Source organism: Rhincodon typus, chromosome 26, assembly GCF_021869965.1.
Source record: "Rhincodon typus isolate 14 chromosome 26, sRhiTyp1.1, whole genome shotgun sequence".
Taxonomy (NCBI): domain Eukaryota; kingdom Metazoa; phylum Chordata; class Chondrichthyes; order Orectolobiformes; family Rhincodontidae; genus Rhincodon; species Rhincodon typus.
In genome coordinates, this window is record NC_063357.1 from 39,884,878 (window position 1) to 39,901,673 (window position 16,796).

Consider the following 16,796-nt stretch of genomic DNA (forward strand, 5'->3'; position numbering starts at 1 on the left):
GGCCAAGCAGCATCAGAGGAGCAGGAAGGCTGACGTTTCGGGCGTCAGCCTTCCTGCTCCTCTGATGCTGCTTGGCCTGCTGTGTTCATCCAGCTCTACACCTTGTTATCTCTAATCATTAAGTCCTATTTGGAGTATTGTATCCAATTCTGGAAACCATACTTTTGAAAGTCATGGCAAAACCTTGGAGAGATTGCAGGGAAAAGGAATTTCAGCTACATAGGGAGTTTAGAGAAACTAGTATTGTTCTCCTTTGAGTACATGAATTTTCACAAAAGCAAAATATTGGGCTTGATGCAGGAGCAATGGAATGAAACTAACTGAAGCTTACAAAGAGGTGGCACAAATGATTTCCTTCTGAGTTGTAAGATGCTATTCTAAGAAGAGGATATTGGGAAGGGAAAGCAATAACAAAATAACCACTGAAAATTGTGCCTTAACAGATAATTAATTGCCGTGCTGTGGATAAGTGGCCTCATCTGGAATAACTCAATCATCACTGACACACTGACTCATCTTGCTGCTTCAGCATTCAAATATTTGACACTAGGCATTCACTTAAAAAATGGTCTGGTCATCCATCAATGTTCATTCTACAAATAAAAAGGAAAAAAAGAAGCCTGAAATAAAATCAGTAACCATCACAGATCAGTCTGTAAAGAGAAAAGCCTGGAGAGAGAAAGTCTGCCCTCCATACATACCAGTGGACCTACTATGTAAATCTAATATGTACAGGACCTACTTCAAGATTTAAGTTTCAGCTATGTTAAAAAAAAAACTGTAGCTAGTTCTTAACAGACCACATTCTTTTGGCAGTGGAATCTGTAATGCTGAAACAAAATTTAAAGGGAATTGTCAAAAAATGCAATAAAAAAATAGAACCACATTTAGACAGGGTTCTTGTTTCCTCAAATGGACTGAACCCCAAATCTTAAAAATAATGGTTTTAACCCTTAAATCCAAATTGCACACAGCAGAAATACAGCTGTACCAAGAAACTACAATATATTAACTCAAGGTCAATGAAATCGAAATGTAGTGCTTTCGTGAAATATACATACATAATTTTTCTGAACATATAGTACCAAATCTTCTAAACAGTGGCAAATCAGTATCAGATTGTCACTCACCCTGCCCTAGGCCTTTGTGTTTCTAGTCTGAATTTCTGATTTGAGAAATGTGGAATGTGCCTGATTTTCAGAGTCTTCCAGTGCAGCGCAAGATCAATATTGTTGGCCAATCCATGTCTATATTTTACAGCAATAACTTCTATATTCTGGGACTTAAAGATTCAAAAGCGCTTTGGCGAGCTACAAGGAGAAGATGTGTGAGTGAGGGAGTAGGGTGGCAGGTTGGTTTGTGAGAGGGAGTAGGGTGGCAGGTGGTCAGTGAGGAAGAGTAGGGTGGAAGGTGGTCAGTGAGGGGGAGTAGGGTGGAAGATAGGTGTGTGAGGGGGAGTAGGATGGCAGATGGTTAGATGAGTTTGGATGGCAGGTAGGTGGGTGAGGGAGTACAGTATTTGGATGATAGTGTGGTACGTGAAGGGGTAAGGTGGCAGGTGGGTTAGTGAATGGGTGGGTGACAGATAATGGAGTGGGGTGGCAGGTGAGTGAGAAGCTAGAGTGGCAAGTAGATGGGTAAGGGGCATAGGGTAGGTCAAGACAAGGGTAGTCATGGGGCTGAATGGGGGAGGGATGGGGGAGCTGGGGAAGGAGGTACATTTTATATCTACCCAGGAGTCAGAGTCAGTTTCAATTCCTCACACTTTTCATAGGTAATTATTCAGGTAAATAAGCCAAAACTGTCCAAACTGTCTCTAGCTCAACAATAGAGATTGTTTTGGAGGGTTTTAAATGCAGAATAATTTTAAACTTCCAAGGCAATTAACAATGCATCAGGATTTCTGAAAGGTCCCATGGCACATCTTTCAGACTGCACAGCTGCAAAGACTACCCTCTAGCTAGAAGATCTAGGCCAAGAGTTAATAGAGAGTATAAAAATGGATTTTTTTTCTAAAGTATTTTTCTAAACTATTTGATCAAGGTTTATAAGCTGGAGGGGTGAATTACGTTTTGTAAAGATTTTACTTTAAGCAGATAAGTTAGCTCCATACTTTCAAGTTATGTAAGGCCAGAATTCGTTAGTTTTCTGTCTAAGCTGCCCAGATGTGCACGAACCCTGAGGTTTCCAAGTAGGGCTCTTTAAGTTATCATGCATGTGCAACTGTACAAGAAAGAAATAAAGGTTGCGCACACAGAAATCAAAGGTCGTGCACAGTTAAAAATAATTACAGGGGACATTGCCTACTGGCATCTAACCAATGGCCTTTCCAGAGAATACTGGCTGCTACCTTGTGCACTCAACAGTAATTTAGTGAATTCCTTTGGGAGTTGCTCCCGGCTGAGTCAGAGGTCACGTCATACCTCATCAACCAGGGCTAGAATTGTCTTTTAGATGAATACTGATCACCAGAAGTGGCAAAAGAAGTTCAGATTTTTTCCCCTTTTGGATCTGGGTTCTATCTGGTTTCTCACCCTGCCAGGAGTCAATGTGTATTTCAAAAGTGGGTGTACGGTGATTAAGATATTGCTGCTGTGCACCAACAGGCTAGTTAATCAAGTATATCTTTTTATATCCATCATTGTTGTACATTCATAGGAACCAAAATGGCAGAGGTTAGAATGGGCATCCAACTTAAAGGTTGAAGTTAAGTCTGAGGAAAGGCTAAAGAGAAAAATAAGTAGTTTTTAATTGTGGTTGCACCAAAGACCATTGGTGTTGTTGACTTGGGTGGTTTCAGTGCTGTATGCAGGACCAAAGCCACACTGAAAGTGTTCAGACAGAGCTTAAGAACAGAGAAGATTTCATAATCTTAAGAGGAATGGAAAACAAGAAATCAGGTGGTAGTTAGAAAGGCAGAGTAGTCCAGGGTTAAGAAAGTTGTGATAGCAATAGTTTTAAGAAGATAGAGAATGATAAATAACAGTAAGCAAGCATTAGACCAAGGGCAGGTAGCTGGACAATTAGTAACCGCATCAAAAACACTCATAGCATGGCTGGGGTATTAAATGAATACTTTGAATCTGTCTTTACAAAACAGGACAATGATGCTAAGGCCATGGCTACAGGTTTCAGAAAATCTGTCACTAGAATGGCTCAAGATTATTAAGGGAAAAGTCTTGGATAGACTGCTGCAACTTGAAAATTAATGAGGCTTGGAGACCAAATGAAATGCATTCAAAGATTCTGAAGGAAGTGAGGGTACAAGTCCGGAGGAACTGGCCATGTGTTCAGTCTTCCCCGGATTTGGGGAAGGGGCCAGAACACTGGAGAATTGTCAACATAAAAGCATTGTTCAAAAAAGGTTGTAAGGCTAATCCTGGCAATTATAGACCAATTAGTTTAACATCAGTAATGGGGAACATGGAAAAAGGTGACCTGATTAAGAACAGTCAACATGAATTTCTAAAGGGGAAATCATGTTTAATTAACTGGTTGGAGTTTTGTTATGAAGAGGTGATGGAAAGGGTTGTTAGGAGTAATGCTTTTGACATTGTATATATGGATTTCCAGAAGGCTTTGATAGAGTGCCTCTCAGCTGACTGATGAAGAAAGTTGTAAGTCATGGTACAAATTTGTAATGCGGATACAAAATCGACTTGAATGATAGAAAACAGAGAGTAATGATCAACAAACATTTGATTTGGTTTATTTATTGTCATGTGTACCTAAGTACAGTGAAAAGCTTTGTTTGAGAGCAGTACAGGCAGGTCATAGTAAGCAACAATATACAGATCACAAGGTGAAAAAACACTTGGACAGAGTAAGACATACCGGTTTTGCTGACAGGAAGTGTGCTAGACAAGATCAACATTAACAAAATCGACATGACTTGAAGTTAGAGAGTCCATTCATCAGTCTAGTAATGGCAGGGAGGAAGTTGTTCTTGAACCTGCTGGTGCATGTGTTCAAGCTTCAGTATCTTTTGCCTGACGGAAGAGGTTGCAGGAGAGCATTACTAGGGTGCGATGGGTCTTTGATGATATTGACAGCCCTTCCACGGCAACGGTATATGTAAATGGAGTCCATGATGGTAGGTTGGCTCCTGTAATGGTCTAGGCCATGCACTCAACCTTCTGTAGTTTCTTAAGGTTTTTGGCAGAGCAGTGCTGTACCAGGCTGTTATGCACCAGGACAGTATGCTTTCTACGGTGCATCTGTAAAAGTTGGTGAGGGTCCTTACAGATATGCCAAATCTCCCAAGCTGCTTGAGGAAGGAGAGGTGTTATTGTGCCTTCTTGGTCATTGAATCTACATGGGAAGTCGAGAATAGATTGTTGGTCATTGTCACTCCCAGGAACTTGACATTCTCAACCTTCACAACTTTTTCTCCGTTAATGTAGATGGGAGCATGTTCTCCTCTTTTCTTTCTGAAGTCAATGATCAGTTCTTTAGTTTTGCCGACATTGAGAGAGAGGTTGTTATCATTGCACCATGTCACCAAGCCCTCCATCTCCTTCCTGAATTCTGACTTGTCATTGTTTGATATTCATTTTGGCACTGTGGCATCATCAGCAAACTTGTAGATGGTGTTTGTTCAGATTTTGGCAACACTGCTGTTGATGTACAGGAAGTACAGTAGGGGGCTGAGAACTCATCCTTGGGGGCTCCAGTGTTGAGTGTTATTGTGGACAAGGAGCAGTTGTCTATCTTCACTGATTGCGTTCTATGAGTCAGGAAGCTGAGGATCCAGTTGCACAGGGTGGAACCAAGACCTAGATCTCGCAGTTTTGGGATCAGTCTGGACGGGATAAAGACGGAGCTGTGGTCAATGATCAGGAGTCTGACCTGGGTGTCCAGATGTTCCAAGGATAAATGCAGGGCTAGGGAAATGGCATCTACTGTGGACCTGTTACGTCTGTAGGCAAATTGCAGGGGACTGAGGCAGGCTGGGAGACTAGAGTTGATGTGGGCCATGACCAGCTTCTCAAAGCACTTCATGATTAAGGAGGTCAGAGCCACTGGGTGGTAGTCATTAAGGCACATTACACGTGCTTTCTTAGGTGTGGGGTGATGGTGGTCTTTTTGAAGCAGATGGGGACTTTGGCTTGTAGGAGGGAGAGGTTGAAGATGTCAGTGAATACCTCTGTCAGCTGGTCCACACAGGATCTAAGTGCACAGCCAGGGACTCCCAGGAAGACCGATCCGACATCTGCAGCGGTGACAGTGGGAACAAGTGTGTCTGGGGCTGTCGGGGCAGGTGACACCGCGCCGCTGACATTCTGCTCGAACCGAGCATAGAAAGCGTGAGCATGTCTGGGAGGGATGAGTCTTTGTCCGTTATCTTGCTCTGCTTTATTCTATATCCCTTTTTTAAGGTAGAGGAAGGTTTGTAGTGGAGTTCCCAGAGGTCAGTATTGGGATCCTTGTTTTTCCTGAGATATATAAATGATCCGAATTTTGGTGTGCAGAGGGACAATTTCAAAGTTTGCAGATAACATTAAACTTGGACAAATGGTAAACTGTGAGAGACAGTGTGAACTCCAAAAGACATTCACAAGTTGGTGGAATACGTGGATAGGTGGCAGATAGGCTTCAATGCAGAGAAGTGTGAAATGATGCACATTGGTCAGAATACCAAAAAACATTATCAAATAGGGGTACAATTTTAAAGTGTTGCAGGAACAGAGGGATCTGGGTGTACATGTGCACAAATCATTGAAGGTGGCAGGATCGACAAAGAGCAGTAAGTAAAACACATGGTATCCTCAGCTTTATTGATTGTACAACAGCAAGGGCATTATGTTGAACTTGTACAAGACAACTGTTAGACCTCAGCTGAATTATTGTGTATAGTTGTGGGTGCCACATTGTAGAAAAGATTTGAATGCATTGGAGAAAGTACAGAAGCAATTTATTAGAATGGTTCCAAGAATGAGAAACTTCAGCTATGAGGATAGATTGAAGAAGTTGAAACTGTTCTCCCTGGAGAGAAGGCGGCTGAGAGAAGATCTGATTAAGGTTTTGAAAATCATGAGCTGTCTGGACAGAGTAGATAGGTCAAAGCTATTTCTGCTTGTAAAAGAATGAGAATGAGAGGTCATAGAGTTAATCTGATGTGCAAATGAAGCAAGGGTCATGTAAGGAAAAGCTTTATTGCACAGAGAGTAGTTAGGGCATGAAATGCACTCCCTGGGAATGTGTTGGAGGCAGGTTCAATTGAGGCATTAAAGAGGGTATTAGATGGTTTTTGAATGGTAACAGTATGCAGAGTTGTGGGGAAAAGGAAGGAGATTGGCCCTAGATAATAGAGGTGGTGCAGGCAGCGTAGGCCAAATGGCCTCCTTGTGCACTGTAATAATTCTGATTCTGTGATTATGAAAATAGAATGCATTATTTGTGGCTCTTCCAGAGGGGCCAAGGCCACTGAAGCAACTGAAGAAAGGCCCCACTTTAATTGTTCTTGCCTATCTCTTCTCTCTCAGGAATTGTTTTTTACATTTGTTAACGGGATGCACTGTCCAGACCAGCATTTATTACCTATCCCTAACTGCCCAGAGTGCAGTTAAGAATCAACCATATTACTAGGTCTGGAGTCACATGTAGGCCAGACCAGGTAAGGATGACAGTTTTCTTCGTTAAAGGAAATTTGTGAACCAGACTGGTTTTTCTGACAATTGACAATAGTTTCACGATCATTGCCAGACTCTTCGTCCAGATTTTATTGAATTCAAACTTCACAATCTGACATGGTGGGATTCATACCAGGGTCCCCAAAACAGGAATAATGTGCATATCTCTGCTAATCAACAGCAGAAGAGCTGCTTTTGAAAGCAATATTTAACCGGTAAGGCAATTATTCGATCATAGATTCTCAACTTCACTACCATTCTATACAATACATTGTTATGCACATACATGCATTGATTGATGTATTATATCAGACTCTCCATGAATGTGGCCATTTGTTCAATGGGGGCAGTCATGTACTCAAATGTCAAATACGTTGCAGTGATAGACTTTAGCATGAGGTTGAGCAATGCAAATTCTGACAGACAGCCACACATTTCCTTTAAGTACTCATGTAGTGTAAAACAGCTGAGGCTCAGCATCTGTGTCTAAATGACATCTGTTGATGTCCTCAAGCCCCTGATAGCGAATCTGCCCTATTCTCCCTGCCTACAGATCTTGTTCACATGTGAAGTGCTCCACACCTTGTGCCAGCCATTCTATCTGTGACTCAGGCACCACTGAGGGAAACAGGAGAGTGTATCCGAGCTGATGGAAGGTGTTCATAAGTCATAGGGCACTGCTTCATCGGATGGATATTCCTCTTCTAAGTACTGCAATGCATTGTTCTTCATCTCTTGGTGTGCCTCCAGAAATGGCCTAGTGAGAGATAAAATACATTCATTAGTGCTACATTTGGGGATAACATGTGTGACAGCTCAGTGCCAGTGCATCAACCTTCGTTTTGGTACCATTACCTTCTCTCATAAGTCACAGTCTGTACTGCTCCCACCGTGCTGGCTTCCAGAATCCCCTATGTCACTGCTGTCAGGATGACCAATGCCTGCCCTACTTCATTACCTCACCCAGGAGTTATAGACTCTTTTTCTTGCCGTGAGAAAATGAGTGAGTTAGGATTATTCAGACTATGGTTTTTCCTTCGGAGGGAGGCACATAAGTTGAGAGGTTGCAGGCGTTGTTAAAAGGAGACATGAAGTCGAAGCTTTTCATCTTGCACCTATGAGGACAATGTACGAGATAAAAGTTTTAGAAGGAAGCAACAATTTTTACAGTACAAGAAGAGGATGTAGAGTTGCTGAACTATAGTTGGCATGAAGACGGTGGAGGAACTGTTAACTGTCTTGGTTGACCAATTACTTTTAAACCAGATGGATCAAGTCTCATGAGTAACAGCGTCGCTATGAGCATGTTGCAGATATTGGCGGTCTCCAAACCGCTTTACTCAGTGCAAAAGATGCAATTTGTGCACATACTCCTTTTGTCTGCAAAGAACAGGGCTGATGTGTATGAATAAATGTAGTTTCTAGCACATACAAATGAATCACATTGTGAGCTTGACTGATAACTTAGAACTAGTTTTTAGTACAATTCTTTGCACGCTCAAGATTATTTAGTCAATGCTGTCCAATAGCAGAAACACATTTAATGTTGGACACAGTGTTCTGAGGTGTGTAAGTACAGGCTGGTTGAGCACATTCAGTATGCTGCACACTGCAGACAGTCAAGGTTATGTGCTGTTTAATACCATCCACCAGTCAATGGGACATATGGCCCACATACCTAACATCACATTAGCTCTGAAACTCATATACCAAATTATTCATTTGTGAGGTTGGCAGAACATTATTTTTGTTAGTGGAGAATACCAGTTGTCTGTTCACTGCAAAGTAGCCATGTGGAAAAGCTAACTTCACCTGTTGCTGAAATTTTTGTGACATTTTTCCATTCCAAGTCACTACATTACGGGGTCTACGTTGTGGGTATGCAACGGTTCCATATTGGGAGATGGAGAGTTAAGGTAGACCATGGGAACCAATCTTCTGAAATGGCAAATTTTGTGCCTCAGAATACCCCTGAGATGGTGAGAGTGAAGGCTGTAAACTGAGAGTTACATGATACTCACTTTGCCAGATCTCAAGAGGTAACTGAATTACCCTCTGCATGGGATCCACATCCATTGCTTCCCACACTGACTTCTCACATCAGCCACATCTAGTCAGACTCACTTGATGAAGCTGCCTGACCTCAGCCTTTCATCCACTGGAACAAAAAAAGAACCTCCCCTGTGCCCTGGCTGCTTACATCATCACCTCCAGGGACAGGTCCATGAAGCTGAATGCAGCCTTTCCCCATCTCCCATTCATTCTTCTCTACTTTCACACCTCTCATGGGAGAAGAGTGAGTGAGGTGAGGATCCTATGACAGGCAGTCAGCATCTCAGTTAATGTGACAATTCTGTGTCAAGCAATCAGCATCACTAAGAAAAGCAGGCAAGATAGCGACCTTTGCAGAGAAGCAGACAGACTGGCAGCACACCTGAGTTGGACTCAGGACAGAAGCATGAATAACATTTTTCTATGAGTAAGGGTAAAATAAAAGAAAGGGTCCACCCACATTCTGTTTAGTTAAGGTATGGTTGGGGAACACACGCCCACTTGCATATCCCGCACTACGTGAAAATTCCTAAATGTTCCTGATAGTGAGTGGGAGGTGCCTCCACCTGCAGCAGCTTGAGCTCCCGGGTTTTGGAACTTGAATGGCAGCTGGGAAACACTATGGTGGATTCAGGAGGCTGACAGCTTCATGGTCAGCATGTTTCAGTACGTGGTCACCTACAGTTTAACAAAGTTCAGGCAGAGCAGGTCAGAAGAAAGGGACCAGGCATGTAGTGAGGAAATTCCCCGGTGGGCATCTCGCTTGTAAACCATTTTCAGCCCTGAAATTATTGAGAGTAACAATTCCTCTGTGGACTCCGGCCACAGCCAAGGCCTCAGCTCTGTGGGTGGCCAGCTGCTTTTAGGGTGGAGGTGTGGTGGTGGTGGAGACAGGAAGGAATAAGAGTGGAAGAGCAATCCTGGTAGGAGATCCATTCATGAGAGGAGTAGATAGGTGGTTCTGCAACCATGGGCATGTCTCCAAGGATGCCTTGTTGCCTTCAGGTGCCAAGGTCAAGGATAACACTGAATGTCTATAGGGAATTCTGAAGGGGGAGGGTGAACAGTTGGAGGTTGTGGTCCACGTTAGCACCAATGACATAGAAAGAAAGAGAAATTAGGTACTACAAGCTAACTTTAGGGATGTAGGTAGGAAATCTGAAAGCAGGACTTCAAAGGATACAGGTTACCCCTGATGTCAGGCAGAAGTGAGTGTAAGAATAGAATGAAAGAGTAGGTTAATGTGTGACTGGAGAGGTAGTACAAGAGGGAGAGCTTTAGGTTCCTGAGTTCTTGGGATTGTTTCTAGCAGAAATGGGAATTGCACAAGTTATACATATTAAATTTGAAAAGGAACGGATGAAGTTTGACAACGCTTTTGAAGTCAACTTAAACTAGAGTGACAGGGACTGAAATCCTGACAAGTACTTCAGAGGGGAGAGAAGCTGAGATGGAATTAGAAGTTTAAACACGAATAAGTGAGACTGGAAGGCAGTATAAACATAATCTAGATAAGAAAGAAGTGAGTTTAGCAAGGCAATATCTAATATATTTTAATGTAAGCAGCCTGAGGAATGAGATAGATGAGCTGAAGGCACAGACAGACATGTAGGAGAATGATATCATAGCTAATGTAAAGACTATGCTGAAACACTGTCAGGATTGCAGCTTAAAATTTCTGATTAAAGGATATTCAGATGAGAAACAGTGGTGGGTAGAAGAGAAGGAATGTCACAATATTGATCAGGGAATCAATCATAGCAGTAATGTCTTCAAAGGACAATCAAATGGGGCCATTTGGGTAGAAGTAAGAAATACAAAAGAGGCAAACACAATCTTGGGTATATACTATAGCCTTCCAAATACTCAGGGTGAGATCGAGAATCAAAAATGGAATTAAATTCCAAAGCAGTGTAAGCACAATAAGGCAGTAATACTAGAGGATTTTAACCACCCAAACATTAAATTCGATAGTTCTAATGTGTAAGGTAGGGAGAGAACAAAGTTCTTAAATCTCATCTGAAAGAACTTTTCCAGCCACCACATAGAAAGCCCAACAAAGGAGGAGGCAGTTCTGGGTCTAATACTCAGAAATGAGCCCATGCAAATGGAGGGTATATCAGTAGGAGGGGAGTATTTTGGAGATGGTGGCCATAACCCGGTTAAATTTAGGATACTTACAGAAAAAGATATGAATTAAACTGGAGAAAGGCTAATTTTACAAAGAGAAGATAAAATTTGGTTCGAATGGAGCAGCCACATGCAGATGAAACTGTGTCAGAACTGTGGGAGATTTTCAAGGTGGAAATATATTACTGTAAAGTCAAAGATGGGAGCAAAACTGGAGAACCCTGGCTATCAAGGGACATAAAGCTTAGTTCAGCTTCTTGCAGATACCAAGGGCTCATTACGCACAGTCCATAGGGAGAAAAGAAGTACAGGGGAAACTTACAAAGGAAATTAGAAAAGCAAAAAAAAGTACATGAGAAAGCATTGGCAGAATAAAGGAAATCCGAAGAGTTTTATATAAACTTATAAAGAGTAAGAGAATAACTAGAGAAAATAAAGACCCATTAGTGACAACCGAAATAATATGTACGTGGAAGTGTAAGATGCAGAGATAGGCATCCGGGTGGAAGATTGTAAAATATTAAGAAAATTGACAGGGAAAATCGGGGGTACTAGTGAGTTTAGCAGCCTTAGAAGTGGATAAATCTGTAGCTAGGATGAGATGTATCCTAGACTGTTGAGGGAAGCAAGGGAGGAAATATCCAGGAACCCTGGCAGTAATTTTTAAATCCTCTATTACCGTACAATGCCAGATGACTGGAGGACTACTAACATTGTCCAAATATTATAAAAGGTAGGGAGGGATAATCCAAGAAATTACAGGTTAGTCAGCTCAACCTCAATTGTGACAAGGTTATTAGAAAGAATTCTGATGGGGAGAATCAGCACTTGGAGAGACATTAATTAATCAGGGGTAGTCAGCATCCATTTGTTCGACAAATTTGATCAATTCTTTTGAGGAGGGGACCAGGAGTGCTGATGAGGGTAATTCATTTGATGTGATCTGGCAAGGCTATTGCTAACTTCCCTCAAGGATGACTGGCCAAGAAAGGATGAGGCTACGGGATCCAAGGAAAAGTAGCATGCTGGATCTAAAACTGGTTGTGAATCAAGAAGCAGAGTGTGATGATAGGGGATACAGTCTGAGACTGGAAGCTTGTTTCCATTGGGGTTCCATAAGGCTCAGTCTTGGGGCCCTTGCTGTTTGTTGTGCAGATTAATAATTTAGACTTAAATGTAAATAGCATGATCAAGAATTCAAGGATGACACAAATAATGGTAGGGTGTTAAATATGAGAAGGATAGCCATAAACCGGAGGATAACAGCAGACTGGTCAGCTGGGCAGAGCACTGGAAGATAGAATTCAACCTAGATAAGAGTGAAGTAATGCAATTGGGGAGGACTTACAAGGCCAGGGATTATACCATGAATGATAAAACCCTGGAAAGGATTAAAGATTACAGGGACCTCAATGTGCATATCCACAGATCCCTGAGGCAGCAGGGCAAGTAGATTATGTGGTTAAGAAGGCTCATGGGATACTTGCCTTATTAGCTGAGGCATTGAATAAAACAGGAAGGTGGTTCTATATAAAATGCTGGTTAGGCCACATGCAGTTCTGATCTCCATATTATAGGAAGGATGTTATTACACTAGAGAGGGTACAGAGAAGATTTGCCAGGATGGGTCCTGGGCTGGAAGCAGGGAAGATTGGATTGGCTAGGGCTGTCTTCCTTGGAGCAGTGCAGTTTCAGGGGGCACCTGAAAGAGGTGGATAAGATTATAAGGGGCATAGATAGGGTGATTGAAAAGTCATGTTTTTATAGTTAGTAGAGACAGCAATAAGGGGGGTATGTCAGATTTAAAATGAGAGGTAGAATACTAAGGTGAGGGTTGAGGACAAAGTTGTTAACTCATAGGGTAGTTGAGTCAGAAACTCTAATAACATTCAAGCAATATTTACATATTTACTTGTAATGCCATAATCTCCAGCGCTATGGGCCAAAAACTGGAGAATGGGATTGGTGACATCAAATCGGAGTTGACTGGTGTGAATACAATGGGTTGAATGGCCTCCGATTGAGTTGTAAATATCTATGAGTGTATGGGCTGAATCTTATATGTTTTTGGCTAAGTCCAAGTTGCATCGAGTTTCCTAAAGAGATTTCTGCCGTGGGACCTAACATAGCCCATCCCTATGGTATCCTTCATTTTCAATGCTGGCCCCATCTTGTCACCAAGGATCTAAAGTTGTCAGAATAGGAGAAGATGGTAGCACGATTCTCCAACAGAGACCTGGAAGTCCTAATCAAGGGGTGATGCAATGAGGAGTAATCCTCTTCCTGGAGGGTTGGCAGAGGAGGCCATGACACCAGACCCTGGCAATCTGGTCCAAGGTTGCCATTCAGGTCAGTGTCATCTCCACAGTCTGGAGGAACAACCTGCAGCACCATAAGAAGTTCAATAACCTTCTCCGCTATGCAAGGATAAGTGCCTCACTCTCATCTCTGACCTCATACTCACTCATTCTCCACAATTACACCCACCCTCATGCTCTGTCACTCTCACTATTGCCTGCAATATCTCTCATATTAACCCTTCTTTTTGTGTTATTCATTGCGCACCGCTTCTAAGCGTTGGCCGTGACACTCTCTCTCTCTTTTCACTTGCAGGTACCACTAGTCTGCCCACAACCTCCACAGTACTATGTTACAGCACTAGATATTTAACACTTAAAATGTTTGGAATTCAAAAGCCAGTGTTTAATTTCGTCTGAAATGTGGCTCACACACAAGTCTTTGTCCAACTCAAGCTATTGTTTGAGAAGTAATAGGTAAATTATAGGTAATTTCCTTATCACAAAATAGATCAAATTCTTTCAAATAAAGTCGTTAGTGATCATGCAGATGGATGTCTGTTTCACCAATTTAGAACAATTTCATTGATAGAGATTACAGGTTGGAAAAAAATATGAAAAACTAGTGAAAAGGCAAATCCAATATAAAGTATGACACCGATGTCACAAAGGTATGCAGTTACTTGGTCATCATCCCCCAAGATCTTGTACATAAAATCCATTCCTCTTGAGCTACTTTCCACAGGCTACTTGATTATAAGGCTCAATTTTAACCCATCTCATCTGAACTGATCCTATTTGGGTCAGCTCAATTTTTTTCAGCAAGACTTGTAAGAGTCCCTAGTGTCCAATTATCTCCATTTCTCTTCTGCACTGAATTCAACTTTGCAAAGTATTCAGAACCAGCGATCTTGCAGCTTATTTTAATTGAACTGCACTTCTTTAAAAATAGATGACATTATAAAGCAGCATATTTTAATACGTCAATTATTTTCAGTACTGTTAATCAGAATTACAAAATGCTACCAGTAATATTTTCACCTGCTCCAGTATTTCAAAACAGAACTTAAGGTTGACCTAGATCAATAGCGAAAAAATTATGCTGTTTATTTTAATTGTACAAATGTCTTATCGAAAAATTTGTAGCTTGGGTTGTGGATGCAGTTGTTTGATAGCTCGCTGAGCCAGTTGTTCTGTGGTATGCAGACATTTTGTTAGTCTCCCAGGCAACATCATCAGTGCGACCTCTAATCAAAGCGTCTGTGATCTGCTTCCTTCTGGATTTATATGATCCTCTGGTGTGATAGTCTTGTCGCTTCTGGTTCTGTTGTTTTAGTGGCGATCTGTATATGGGGTCTATTTCTATGTTTGTTAATGGAGTCCCATGTTGAGAACTAGGTGTCAAGAAATTCCCTTGCATGTCTGGTGTTCACTTGTCCCAGTATGGTCACTTTGTCCCAGTCGACTGATGGCCCTCATTGTCTGTGTGTATCGAGACAAGTGAATATGTCTTTTTACTGCCAGCTGGTGTTTGTGTATCCTGGTCGTCAGTTTCCTCCTTATTTGTCCAATGTAATGTTTATTGCACTCGCTGCATGATATTTTGTAAATCACGTTGGTCTTGTTTACTGTCAGTATGGGTTCTTTAGTCTTTGATAACATTTGGCACAGTTTTGCTGTCAGTTTGTGTGCAATCATGATCGAATGCAGTCTTATGAGTCAGGTAGTCATTTCTGATATATTTTTGATGTAGGACAGTAAAAAAACAATATTCACTTGTCTCAATACACACAGACAATAAAGGCCATCAGTTCGACAGGGACAAGCGAACACCAGACATGCAAGGGAATTTCTGGAAGCCTGGCTCACAACACAGAACTCCATTAACAAATACATAGAAACAGACCCCATATACAGACTGCTGCTGAAACAACAGAACCGGAAGCAACAAAACGATCACACCAGAGGATCATATAAATCCAGAAGGAAGCAGAACAACAACACTTTGATTAGAGGTTGCACTGATGATGTTGCCTAGAAGGGTAATGAAACGTCTGCGCACCACAGAGCAACCAGCTTGCCGAGCTAACGAACAACTGCAATTGTCTGCTGCCTCACACCGCCAAAAACCCAGGTTTGGTTCCACCCTTGGGCGACTGTCTGTGTGGAGTTTGCATATTCTCCCCATGTCTGAGTTTCATCTGGGTACTCCGGTTTCCTCCCACAGTCCAAAGATGTGCAAACTAGGTGGATTGGCCATGCTAAATTGCCTGTAGTGTTCAGGGAGATGTAGATTAGGTGGGTTACAGGGGATGGGTCTGGGTGGGATGCTCTGACAGTCGGTGTGGACTTGTTGGGTCAATGGGCCTGTTTCCACACTGTAGGGATTCTATGATTCTATGAATCAAGACAAATGGATTTGAATGTTTTGGAGTGGATGCATCCTGCTACTAATTTTCCCATTTGTCACTGGTGTTTTGAGGTGAAATTATTGACAGGAGAAATTTCTCCACCAGTCTGATTTTCACCTTTCTTTCAGCCAAGGAATAATTTCCAGTCTTATAAACTCACTTGTTGCAAAGTCAGCCAGTATGGGTTGTCAGCACTTAGTTCTCATTTTCACTGAAGCAAAAAGCAGGCAAGAATGTAAAGACACGAAATAATAATAATAAGAAAACCTGCAGGCTAGTAAATGCAGCTGAAATGAAAATAGAAACTGCTGGAGAGACTCAGCTGGTCTGTTCTGAAGAATGGTCACTGGATTCGAAACGTTAACTCTGCTTTCTGTCCACAGGTGCTGGCAGGCCTGCTGAGTTTTCCAGCTATTTCTATTTTTGTTTCAGATTTCCAGTATTCACAGTTCTTTGTTTTGTTTTATTTTAGTAAAAGCATCTTCCCTGCAGCAATACTGTAAATTTATATCTTGGCAAAGCAATATTTAATTTTATACCTCAAAACATAACTAGTAATCAATACAGTATCACAACATTTTGTATGTTGTTTAAGTTGATTCTTGATGAAATAATTTTCATAGGTTTGTTTTTTTTCAACAGAGAAACAAAATGCTTCGAAGCTATAAACAGGATGGCAAAGGAAAGAAAGAGCTATTAGACCAGTTTATCTAAGGCTAAGATGAACACATAGATTTCTTGTAGGATATAAAAGGTGATGAGAGCAGCCAAAGGTTCCGGGAGGAAATTCTATAGTAGGGCAACCAATGGTAGGTGACTGGTGCATGCACCAGAGTCAAAGATGTTCCTTACACTCTCGATAGGTAATCATTGTGGTGTGTATTTATTACAGTCCCTATCTCTTAAACACCAGATCTAAAATGAACAGTCACTCACACAGCCATAACACCCATTTTGCTTTAATGTCAATTTCAAAGTTATCAGGTGTGGAAACTCAAGTGCCCTGTTTGTTTTGAGTAGAACCAACTGTAATTGCTCATTATTTTGTACCTCAACAAATGGACTGAATACAAGAACAAACATTAGTAAATATGTTAGTAGCACTTTGTCAATGTTCCATTACTATTTGAGTACTTAAATCCTTGCAACCTATATAAATATTGCAGGACACAGTTTGTACTAAGCACTGACAGAATTAAATAAAACCAAAGGTCAGAATGTAAAGTGAGATAACTGAAATGAAAACTGAGAATAGAATGAGCATTTTGTTTTAT

At 41.5% G+C, this 16,796-nt stretch overlaps 1 long non-coding RNA gene across 3 annotated transcripts in view; it reads right to left on the minus strand.

Moving 5' to 3' along the window:
* Positions 1–6,048: 6,048 nt before the first annotated feature.
* LOC125486176 overlaps positions 6,049–16,796 on the minus strand; it is a 238,423-nt gene continuing 227,675 nt past the window's right edge. For all 3 annotated transcript variants that reach the window (XR_007264861.1, XR_007264863.1, XR_007264862.1), the window contains 2 exons: positions 7,488–7,747; positions 6,049–7,389 (listed from right to left, as the gene is read on the minus strand). This is a non-coding gene — a long non-coding RNA (uncharacterized LOC125486176). The remainder of the gene's footprint in view (positions 7,390–7,487; positions 7,748–16,796) is intronic.